Below are 12,486 nucleotides of genomic sequence, written 5' to 3' on the forward strand. Positions count from 1 at the left end.
AATTATACATGGTCCACTGTCACTATTAGGAAAGCTGCCCTGAGGATTACATGCATGTAGACGGGAGGAGGCTGCAAAAAGCTGCAAAGCAATTTAAAAGGTGCAAATTCTTTCTTTATTCTTTCCACAAAATCCTTCTGCAAGCAGAAAACTATGGAACTTGATGGATTTATCATGTTTGTGAAGATCTAAGACCACCACTTTCCTCCAGCTATACATGATGTCATGTGGAGGGGTAAGATCCCTAGACAGAGCTCAGCCAGCTTTGTAGTGCGTGCCAATTTGTACACTGTATGTGGAGTTGATTTTGGCAGCTTCGGACAACAACAGTGGAGCCGCTTCTAGAACCCTCCCTTGATAATCCCCGGCTGTGTACACTGGCCTTGTGGTCATTCTAAACTGCATATGGGAAGCTTCCAAGAATGGAAATTAAACCTGGTCAAAAACAGACAAGGTGGTTTAGATCTTACAACCAAAATTCACACTTCCCTGAAAATAAACTTTCAGCTATATATACAGTGCTGCGCATAAATGAGTACACCCCCAACAAATTTGTCAGAAAACCTTTACTTTCCTTAAAGAATAAACATTTTCTATGGGATACTATACTACAAAATACTCCCACAAATGTGGGCCATTGATTGCAACCAAGATTTCTTAATTTTCACGCACAAAAAAAGTATTTTTACTAACAAATTCATTTAAGAACATGAAAAGTGAATACAACGCAATGAAAGTCTTAAGCCTCATACACACGATCGGACATCCATCCGATTTATCCGTGGATTTTGCTCCGAAGAGCATTGTCTGTGAACTTGGTATGCATACACACGGCAGGACTTTTTCAGCCAACTTTTTACTGCCACCCTTTGGGCAACTTCTGCTATTGTTGTCTGATCTTTAGCATTGGTTCTGAACATGCATGTTTGTACTTTGGACTTTAGTCCGATGGACTTGTATACACACTAGATTGGATTTGCTCCATCGAACATTTGTTGCCGGAAAGTTTGTCTGTTCTCACAGCGAACATTTGTCCAATGAAAAAGCAAAAATGTTTATACGATGGAGCGTACACACGGTCAAATTGTCTGCAAAAACAGGTCCGTCAGAGGTTTGTTGTCAAAAAGTCAGATCGTGTGTACGGGCTCTTTAATACCAAAGCTACATTTTAGACAACTACTGGTGAATCTAATTATTCATTAACCACTTTAGCCCCGGGAAGAATTTACCCCCTTCCTGACGAGAGCAGTTTTTGTCGTGTGGCATGGCTTCCAAACAAAATTGATGTATTTTTTTCCCACAAATGGAGCTTTCTTTTGGTGGTATTTGATCACCTCTGCGGTTTTTATTTTTTTGCACTATAAACAAAAATAGAGCGACAATTTTGAAAAAAAATTTCCCCCCAAAAATATATATAAAAAAAATGTCCTCAGTTTAGGCCGATATGTATTCTTCTACATATTTTTGGTTAAAAAAAAAAAATATTGCAATAAGCGTTTATTGATTGGTTTGCGCAAATGTTATAGCGTCTACAAAATAGGGCATAGGTTTATGGCATTTTTATAAAAAAAAATAAAAAATTACTAGTAATAGCGGCGATCTGCCGCGGACACATTGGACACTTTTGACACTATTTTGGGACCATTGTCATTTATACAGCGATCAGTTCTATAAAAATGCACCGATAACTGTGTAAATGACACTGACAGGGAAGGGGTTAAACACTAGGGGGCGATCAAGAGGTAAGTGTATCCTAGGGAGTGATTCTAACTGTGGGCGGGGGTGGTCTCACAACAACATGACACTGCCCCAGATGACAGGGAGCAGTAGATACCGGTCATGTTGCTAGGAAGAACAGGGAAATGCCTTGTTTACATAGGCATCTCCCTATTCTGCAGCTCCTTGTCACAATCGCAGGCCCCCGGCGGACATCAAGTCCGCAGGACCCACAGGCACACTCACGGAGTATGCAGTGACATGCGCCCACTAAGCCGCGATTTAAAGGATACGTACCTGTACGCCCATTTGCGCAGCCGTGCCATTGTGCTGACGTACATCGGCGCACGCTGGTCGGCAACCAGCTAAAGCTGTATTCCAACAGCTGAATAGACAAGTTCTTACATATATCTTTCTTACATAAACCCGTTATGGAACCACCTAATGCTACTCATAAAAGTTTATATTTCACTTGTGTACTTGGCAAGTACACAAAGAAAATTATAGTATGACCTCTAACCATAATTGCAGTGGGCAAATAAAGATTTAGATGGCTTCACTACTCAACAAGCTTTGCTGGAGCCACTACATTTGGTGTTTAAAGAATCATATTTTGTATCTGGGGTCAGAGTGCCCACTTGAGGATTTCCCAATGATTTTAACATTTTGTCTATAGTCGTTATCTCCTTTATTTGAAAGCGGATATGTTTTGGTTTGGTTAGCAGTTTTCCTCCTATGCATACACCATTCTCAGTTTTTACCAGATAACCAGATCTGAGAGCTTGTAATTTGGCAGCCATATTTAATGGGTCTTTAAGTGGTTAATGATCTTGCAGTCCTGCTTTACTATTTAGCTTGCAGCTTGACCAGGGTAGGTGGCATGACCTTGAGCTGCATCTGCTTTCTTGTCATAGAGAAGCACAATGCTTTTCTCATGAAATTGTAATCCTATGCCATTAGAAGGGATGGTTTTCTACTCAAGCATAGTAATTTAAAGATCTCCTCCACTTTGATTTGCCTTTGGTAGATGTTTGACAGCCTTTTCAATTAGTACACTACATGTAGTTAAAGATAATTAGGACTGAAAGCCATATTCAGAAAAAAGTAATGGCTTTAATTGTGCCATATTGAAAATAAAACGTAAAGACTTTCAAAATCTGTTGAGGAAAATGGATGGCAAGCATCTAATTTGAACTCACTTGGAATTCAAGTCTAGAGAAAAACGGCTTTCCGTTTCTCAGTAAACAAGGAAATTATGCAGTTTTATTAAAAGGTACTATTAAGAAAAAAACTTCACAACCTGAATATAGTTTACATAATATGGCACAACATTTATGTGGTCTTAAAAATATTGCATGGGGATCTCACATTCTCTAGCACCATGCTGCAATAAAAAGAAAAAGAAAAAAAAGTTGTGGACATTTTCATCTTCAATTTGCACAATCATTCCTGATCAGCAGTATACTTTCTGCTACTTTGGTGAATTTCTGTCATCTAGTCACTTAACATGACATAGGAACAACCATTTTTCCCAGCTGCAGATTAGATGATGCATAAAAAAAAACAACAACTCAACAGCAAAAATTCCAAAACACCGCCACCAGAGAGTATTGACCCATACACACACACACACACACACACACACACAATCTGAAAATTGGATGAAAAATACCGCTTTCGAGCCAGTCATAACAGTTCATCCGATAGTACCTGATCGGACAAACATGAAAAATGTTCTCTTAGGAGACCAGATCGTATAATTTTCATTTTAATCAGTACAGTTGTCGTCTGAAAATACAATACAAATACACTAAACCACATGACATCACTTCCGATTTTTTATTCTGTCAGATGAGAATTTTCGTAACTTTAGTAAAAACTCTTCAGGTTTGATATACGACTAGCATGCAAAAAAAAAAACGGACGTTCTGTTGTCCGATTTTAGGATTGTATATATGGGGCATAAGGGAGAAAAAGGATCCAACCAAGGTAGATGCTTTGACCCCCTACCCCCTTATTTTCAAATGACATTGATAAGGACGCAATAGGCAAAGGAAAGCTGCCTCTTTTGCACTAATTGTACTGGAATGGCTCCATCAGACTTGTAAAGTGACAGGCAAGTGCACAGCTTTGACCAATTGCTCTGTCCTTCTGGTTTACTTCAGGAGAATAAATGTTCTAATTTGGCCCCATGGACATCCACCAGTTTCTAGGATCCTGTCTAGGTTGCCCTTGGATGATCTGGCTCTGACGCCACTCTTGGGGGGAAATGCTTTACATATGGCCAGCCATTTAGCATAATATTTTCAGTGCTAGAAGCTGAAGGCTATCAAAATGTGTGACCTTTATTTTGTCTCATTTAGTAATCTGACTTGGAAAAGATGGAAAAAATTACTGAAAAACTCCACTTTTGCTATCGATAAAGATGTTACTAATTGGAACATTGAACTTTGTGCTGCTACCTTCTTCTCCCCTCTCCCCTGTTCAGTCCAGTAGCTCATAGGTCTTTTAACATGATAATTGGCTTTATGGAAACTAGATCGGCTGATCTAAACCTTGTACCTCCATTATTGTTACGTGTGTATAATGTATTTTAGTGAACAGATATGTTCCCCTCATTTGAAATATATGCCATTGCTCTGTATCCCATTTTGGACAAAAATTTTAAAAACGTGTGAAAAAGTTTAAAAAACTATAGTCAGGTATCTTGTGGCAGGGGATACAAATAAACTTCCTTGCAGTGTGTTAAATGTTGAAAGCACAGAACTTCTAGACTGTAAGCTCTAATGAGCAGGGCCCTCTGATCCCTCCTGTATTGAATTGTATTGTAACTGTACTGTCTTCCCTGATGTTGTAAAGCGCTGCGCAAACTGTTGGCGCTATATAAATCCTGTATAATAATAATAATATCATTGTGTAGCTTCATTTACCAATATCCCAACGTACAATCTAGAACAGCATGCTAGTTAGGTTTTCTAGTATATCTACATATTATAGTGCTCCTACTTTACATCCTTCTTAAGTGTCTGGGGTCCAAGCAAATCTAAATCGTGCCATGTTTTTTCCCAAGTATCACCTTTTAACCCCCCCCATTATGAAGTTTTATTAAGCCCTTTGGCAATGAAAAAATACCATGATATTAGGGCAACAATTTGCATAAATTGACAGGAAATGTTTTAAATAAAAGGTCATGAAAACAAAGTATTGATACCATGCGTTATTTTCCAAGGCATTGTAGCCTGCCTCTCTGTCTACTTCCCAATGAAATACCAAAATAGTAAATAATATACAGCCTTACAAATAGGTGAAAAACAAATAGGTTTGTGAGTGCCTATCAGGCAACATTTCCCATCTTACTTACATCTCAAGCTTATCTACCCACATCTGTTAAACCATTATTATGCTGCATTTCGTCATTATACACTCATTTACAAACCTCTCACACCCCTTAACACAATTTCCTACTTTCAACCAGCTATCAACATATGCTCCTTTAATTATTTACTATATAATCTTTTACATCCTCTGAAGAGCTCTACATTGGGGATGATCACTCTCCCACAGGCCAGCAAGACTTTTACCAACACCACATGGTTTCCCACTATCATATCTCCGTAAACAATTTGGCAGCTGAAAAATATATATTATACATGTATGAACTCATTCCGGAAAAATATATATTGTTCTTCTTTCCTCTCCACCCCAAGCTTCTCTTTGTGGACAGATATCATGTACCTTTAAAACGTAATGATCATTATAAACAAACTAAATTATGTTTCTTGATGATTTGTAATAGGGTTGTCCCGATACCGATACTAGTATCGGTATGGGGATCGATACCAAGCATTTGTCCGAGTACTTGTACTCGGGCAAATGCTCCAGATGCTTCACCCGATACTTGTACAGTCAGCGGTGATCAGTGCTTGGGGAAGTTACAAGCACCGATCACCGCTGTATAGATTTAAAAGTAATTTCTCCGCTTCTCTCTTCACCCCCCCCGCGCGGCTTTCAACTGCTTTAAAATCAGCGGTGATTGGTGCTTGTAACTCCCCCACACACAATCACCGCTGACTGTCCCGTGTCCTCCTCCAGCCCCAATCCATTTTGCTGCAGTCTCTCCCTCCGTGTCCCCCTCTGTGTTTCCTTCTCCCTCCCTGTCCCCCTCGGTGTTTCCTTCTCCCTCCCTGTCCCCCTCGGTGTTTCCTTCTCCCTCCCTGTCCCCCTCGGTGTTTCCTTCTCCCTCCCTGTCCCCCTCGGTTTTTCCTTCTCCCTCCGTGTCCCCCACGGTGTTTCCTTCTCCCCAGTGTCCCTCTCCGTGTTTCTCTCTCCCTCCGTACTCCTCCTCCACCCCCTGGTAATGTCAGGATGGAGAGCGGAGGTAGGAGCCAGTAAATCTGGCTCCCTACTGTTCTGAATGGATAGAGTCAGTAACTGAAACATCGTAAACTGTGTTTACAATGTTTCAGTTTATGAATAAGGAGAAGCGGCTGTCTTCTGTCCATTCATTTTCAGCGCAGCTGAGGCTGCTGAGAAAGAGACTGGGGAATCTGTGTCCCTAGTCCCTTTCCCTGTCTCAGAGGGGAGATGTCAGAGGCCCTGATATCTCACCAAAGCCCCCCCAACAGGGCTGATTAAAAAAAATTGCAATAAATAATTAAAAAAATAAAATGTAAATAAAAAAAAAAAAAAACACTGACAATCCACTACCCCCCCCCCCCCCTCGAAAAAAAAAAAAAAATCACGGTAAAAAAAAAAAAAAAAAACATGCCACTGTCACTTGACATTAAAAAAAAAGTATCGGTATTCGGTATCGGCGAGTACTTGAAAAAAGTATCGGTACTTGTACTCGGTCTCAAAAAAGTGGTATCGGGACAACCCTAATTTGTAACTTATACATATGTCTCCTTTATCTATAGAATATATTTCTTTGATCATGTGTACTTATGTGAGAGACAGGAGGTCCTAAAGGAAGCAGCGATTTCCACGAAACAGGTTGACCTAAGCTCTCTATTTCGACCAATAGCCATGCATATTTGCAGTGGACAATGCTTGTTGGTATGAATACGACATTTGATATGAGTTTTTAGACATTGTATTGTCAGAAATAACATTATGGGGGTTTCTATATATGAATGTATCTGTGTGCTTACTGGAGGGGTGTTTAAAGTTTACCATTTACTCTTTTGTGCTATATACTTTTAACAAGGAGGACACCCTCCACTGGCACATATTTTGTCAAAAAAAACCCTATACACGTCCAACAAATAAACTTCTATTAACATGTACAAAAAAAAGTCAACCAACATTTCGTGGTATGAGGGCATGCCAAATAAGCTTCATTTTTTATGTTATGTAGAAGACTACGCTAGAAGACCAGTAGAAAAAAAAACAGTTAGGAAATTTAGAAGAATGATTAAAGAAACCGGAAAAGGAGGGGAAAAAAAAGATAAAAAAGGGGGGGGGGGTGTTAGGACTGCAAAACAAGATTAAAAGGGGAAGAACAATGTTAACTAAAACGCTAACCAGCAGGATGTGCATATAGGATCCATAATACGCCTGTTATACCATTGAATTTTTTTTAATCATGGTCTTGTCACCTATTGAATCAAACCTAGTTTTTCAGACTGACAAGCTCAATTGTAAGTCTTCCATTTAGGGCTACTAATATTCTATGTTGAACATCCATTATTGGAATAACGGTTTTATCCACTAGGAATATGTATTTTCTAGGGATGTAACAAATTAAAAACATCCCCGTTACCAAGAATGTCAGTTTTTCTTAACCTTATTAATTTTAAGGTGAGTCAAGCGCTTAGCCCCACACTAGTGTATACAATGTAATAGATTTAATTCTATAACTCTAAACAGCAGATTACAACCTGCTGATCAGTGTTAACCTCAAATGTGAACGCTCCCTTCCACCGAAGACTACCCCCGCCCCACTCTCCTTTCCTATCCCCTTCACCCCTTCTTCCCCCCAGCACCGATTACCCCCCTCCACTCGATCAGACCCCCCCCCCCGCAAACCCGATCCCTGCAGCTACCACCAGTAGCCAGCATCCCTCCTCTGCTGCTCCCACCGGCTTCAGGTGCTGCATGGGGGAGGCAGATCCAGATGTGCCCCCCCCCGCCAGTCATATCACCGCCTGTACTGCTCCTGTACCCCCGATCCATTGGCACTCCCACCAGCATCCCTCCTGCCATCTGCAGGCTTAGGGAGCGCGGGGGGATAAAGTTGTGGCTTAGTAAACATGTTTACCAAGCCCCCCACCTGTAGTACAGTGGACATAGGCAGTGATCACTCCTATATCCACTGACAGCTGATACATAGTAAACTATGTACTATGTGTTACTATGTATCAGACTGTCATTTTATGAATGAATTAGAAATCTCTATACAGATTCCTTATTCATTCATGTCAAGTGCTGCAGAGAAAGGGACACTCTCCAAGCCAACCCCCCCCCCCCCCCATTTTTTTAATTAAATAACTTAAAAAAATATATCCAGGTCCCTGCAGGGGGGCGGCACCCTCTGCTGGTTACTAAGCAGGCGGATGACAGGTCCGTGTCCGCTGAGCTAATGCAGAGGGGACACGGACACAGCCCGCTGCCCCCCATTAGGCAGTCTGATGGAAACGGACCACCCATCTGATACCATCCGATCTGATCTCCTAGATGGATGGGGAATGGGATCCCCATCTGTCTGTTTTTAGCGGGCTGGATAGGATGCAGGTGGGTGTAAACGGACACATGTTCATATGCATCAGCCACACCATAGAGAATAGGTGGCCCGATTGGGCCTGCCTGAAAAATGAACAGGCAGACCCGATTGATCTGCTTGTGTGAAAGGGGCCATAAGGCCTTGTTCACACACAGTGTACCTTTACAGGGATGCACAGGTGTTCCATGTATCTCTGTGCAGGCAGTCCCATTGATGTAGATTGGGATGTAGCAACTGCACGAACAGAGCTGTTTCGCCCAGTTTTACACCCATTTAGGTCTGCATGCATGTCCCTGAGCTCACACTGTCTGAATACGGGGTCATGTACCCACACCCACACGGATGTCAGATTGGGAACAGCAGCTATGCCTGTGCAGCCATTGCATCCCAATTGACATAAATTGGACTGCCTGTACGGGGGTTGCACGGAAGATGGCCCTCCATGAGCGTACACTTTAGTATGCCACATGTAAATGATGCTTTAGTAGTAATTTATCAGGAATTATGTAAGTTATGTTTATGTGCACAATAATGATTTTAGTGCATTTTTTGTGAAAATAGCAATATGATAAACATGTGCATAATTATTGCGGGGTCCAAAAAATCTTTATCACTTTATTTTGTTCTACAAGTTATGTGCTTACCGAAAATTTCTAATTTGAGGGGTCTTTTCAAATTCTGAAAGCTGCATGTAAAAAATTATATCCTCCACATTTTGAGAGTACATTGTTTACAGTTTTGCATACTTTCAGTTTCCACCATTTCACAAAAAAAGTGCAATTTAAAATATACAAATATTTGTTATTTATTTACTAGGCATTTAGCAGGAATTTTGTAAATGTTCCCATGCATTAATCCACTATTAATGATTTTAGTGTATTTTTAGCACAAATATTGTTTTGATAAACAGTTGTGCAATTTTTTTATTCTACTGGCTACTTGCTTTAAGAAAATATGAAAAGTATGGTGTAACGGTAAGGCCGTGGGACCCAGAAGCTCTTAGAAAGCATGAGCCAGAAAATAATGGACAGTCAGAATATCTTGGACTACCTGAGATGGGGCAGTAATGATTATCCACAATATATTCCAGGATATCGTTAAAGAACTAATTACTGTTTGTTGATTCTGAACTCAACAGGTTAATTGAAAGAGTGACTCATTCAATGTGGGGACACATACTGTTAGGTGTTAACCACTTTAGCCCCGGGCCTGTTTTTCAGAGTCGGTGTTTACGAGACAAAACCATTTTTTTTTGCTAGAAAATTACTTAAAACCCCCAAACATTATATATTTTTTTTTTCTAACACCCTAGAGAATAAAATGGCAGTCATTGCAATACTTTTTGTCACACCGTATTTGCGCAGCGGTCTTACAAGCGCACTTTTTTTGGGAAAAAATTACTTTTTTAAATTAAAAAATAAGACAACAATAAATTTGGCCCAATTTTTTTATATATTGTGAAAGATAATGTTACGCAGAGTAAAATGATACCCAACATGTCACGCTTAAAAATTGCGCCCGCTCGTGGCATGGCGTCAAACTTTTACCCTTAAAAATCTTGATAGGCGACGTTTAAAAAATTCTACAGGTTGCAATTTTTGAGTTACAGAGTAGGCCTAAGGCTAAAATTATTGCTCTCGCTCTAACGATCGCGGCGATACCTCACTTGTGTGGTTTGAATACCGTTTTCATATGCGGGCACTACTCGCGTATACGTTCGCTTCTACGCGCGAGCTCGTCGGGACGGGGGGGTTTAAAAAACAATTTTTTGGGTTTTCGCATATATTTTTATTTATTTTACAATTTTTAACACAAGAGATGAATATCTCGATTGTGGCAGCAGCTGCTGCCGTTACCGTAAAGTGAGGACGTATAACGACGGTGGGCGGTCGGCAAGTAGTTAATGTCGTCTGTTGTGATGTAAATGAATCTAGGATGGCGCTGAGGATCCGTCATTGTGGCTTGTGCTAATGGACCCTGTATTGTGTGAAGGAGTCCTGTGATAAATGTGTATTGCAAGTTAACAGACAGTCTAAAGGTCATGTGTCTGAGACATCAAACTGTAGTAAATTAGCTCATGTAAATTATCTCAGCAGCCTGGAGTCATACTGTCTACCAAAAAGATGTGTATTGGGGCTCATTGTGTAATGTTGTGGGTGGAGTTGGGTCATTGTTCATTTTGGTTACTAACTGTATATAAGAGCCTGATTTTCTCATTAAAGAGTCTATTCGTTATGAACCTCAAACAGAGCTGTGTCTCGTTACTGGGGGAATTCGTATGGGTCGTGTTCGCCGGATTGTGGAGTGTTGATAGCCGTCTTGGGTTCGGAATGGAATATCTTAAAACGGTGTTAACCCCTGTTCCATTTGGGGTTCCGTTACATATGGTTTAAGGGGTCTTTTACAAATTCTGAAAGCTGCAAGTGAAAAAGGAAAACCTCCAGATTTTTAAAGAAATTTTTGTGTACGTCCTATTTTTACTATTTCTCAAAAAGCGCAATTACAAATATTTGTTATTTATTAACGCAATACAGGTTAATCTTTTATATTTAGTAGGAATTTTGAAAAATTTGCTCTGCTAAAAATGATTTTAGATTTTTTTTTCATGAATATATTGTGGGGCCTTAAGAATCAGTAGCACCTTCTTTTTATTCTACTGGTCCTATGCTTTCAAAAAATATATAGTTTGGGGGTCTTTAACAAACTCTGAAAGCTGTAAGGTAGAGCTGCACGCTTAAGCGTCGAGAATCATTATCGCAATTTTTTTCCCGTTGCAATCTTGACAAAGTATTACCCGATCTTTCTATGCAGAGAAAACTCTCTGCTCTGCTGAAGCCACAGCTGTAAAATCCAGGCAGTCTGCCAAGTTTTAGAACATTCTAAGTCTAAACATTGTAACAATTTGTCTATTACAGCAAAGGAATATACTTCTGTATGCAAATTAGGAAAGATTAACCACTTAAACACTAAACCTTTCCTGACATTTGTTGGTTTCAAGTTCAAAATCTTTTTATTTTTTTTTGCTAGAAAATTTCTTTAGAACCCCAAACATTATAAATATTGTTTTTTTTCCTTTTTTTTTTAAAGTGTATTGTGTGCGTGTACTCGAGAGAGGAGCCGGACTGCAGGGGTTGGGAGTAGGCAGGCCTCCCCCAGAGGCAATCTGCCACCTTTCTCCATGCCCCGGGTGGCAATGGCAGGTGTGAGGGGGTCCTCCCACACAGCCCGCCCTACCTGCTCCGCTTTGAAGCCCAACGGGGCAGAGGGACTCCCTATAAGGGAGTGAGAGGATCTAGCCCGCTCAACCAGCCACGTTAGTCCTTCGCCTCTCTTTTTAGAGACCGCGTGGTCAAAGTGCGTGCATGTTAACCCAATTTTCGAGTGCGTGTAAGTGTGGTGGTTTTTGTGGGAGGGGGGTGGGCGCAGGCTTACCTCGCATAGCACACCCACCGGGAGCCGGGCTGAGACCACCAAACTCAATTCACATGTAGCCGGGATCGGGATCCGAACCCCTAGCTGCAGAGGTGAATGGCTTGTAAGCGCAGTGCCAATCGCGTTGAGCCACCGCAGCTCCCTTATATAAATATTGTTTTTAGTAGAGACCCTATAGAATAAAATGGTGGTTGGTGCAATATTTTATATTGCACTGAATTTGCGCAGCTGTCTTTCAAATGCAATTTTTTGGGGGAAAATTACTTTAATGAATAAAAAAAAAAAAAAAAAAATACTAACCAGTAAAGTTAGCCCAGATTTTTTTGTATAATGTGAAATATTTTACGCTGCGAGAATTGTGATCTTTATTCTAAGCAACAAAAAATTGATTCTCATTTTGGCCAGAATCGTGCAGCTCTACTGTAAGGGATAATGAAAACCTTAAAATGTTTTAAGAAATCTGATTTACATTTGTGCGCACTTTCAGTTTGAGTCAATTTCCAAAAAGGAGTCATTTAAAAAAAAAATATTTATTAACTCAATACAGGTCAAGCTTTTATATTTAGTAGGAATTTAGTAAAATGCACTGTGTTTTTATCTGCCAATAACGATTTTAG

At 40.3% G+C, this 12,486-nt stretch overlaps 1 protein-coding gene across 1 annotated transcript in view; it reads right to left on the reverse strand.

The window, feature by feature from the left end:
- FOCAD (focadhesin) overlaps positions 1-12,486 on the reverse strand; it is a 268,287-nt gene that overhangs the window by 207,121 nt on the left and 48,680 nt on the right. The window lies entirely within an intron of this gene.

Source organism: Rana temporaria, chromosome 1 (assembly GCF_905171775.1).
Source record: "Rana temporaria chromosome 1, aRanTem1.1, whole genome shotgun sequence".
Taxonomy (NCBI): domain Eukaryota; kingdom Metazoa; phylum Chordata; class Amphibia; order Anura; family Ranidae; genus Rana; species Rana temporaria.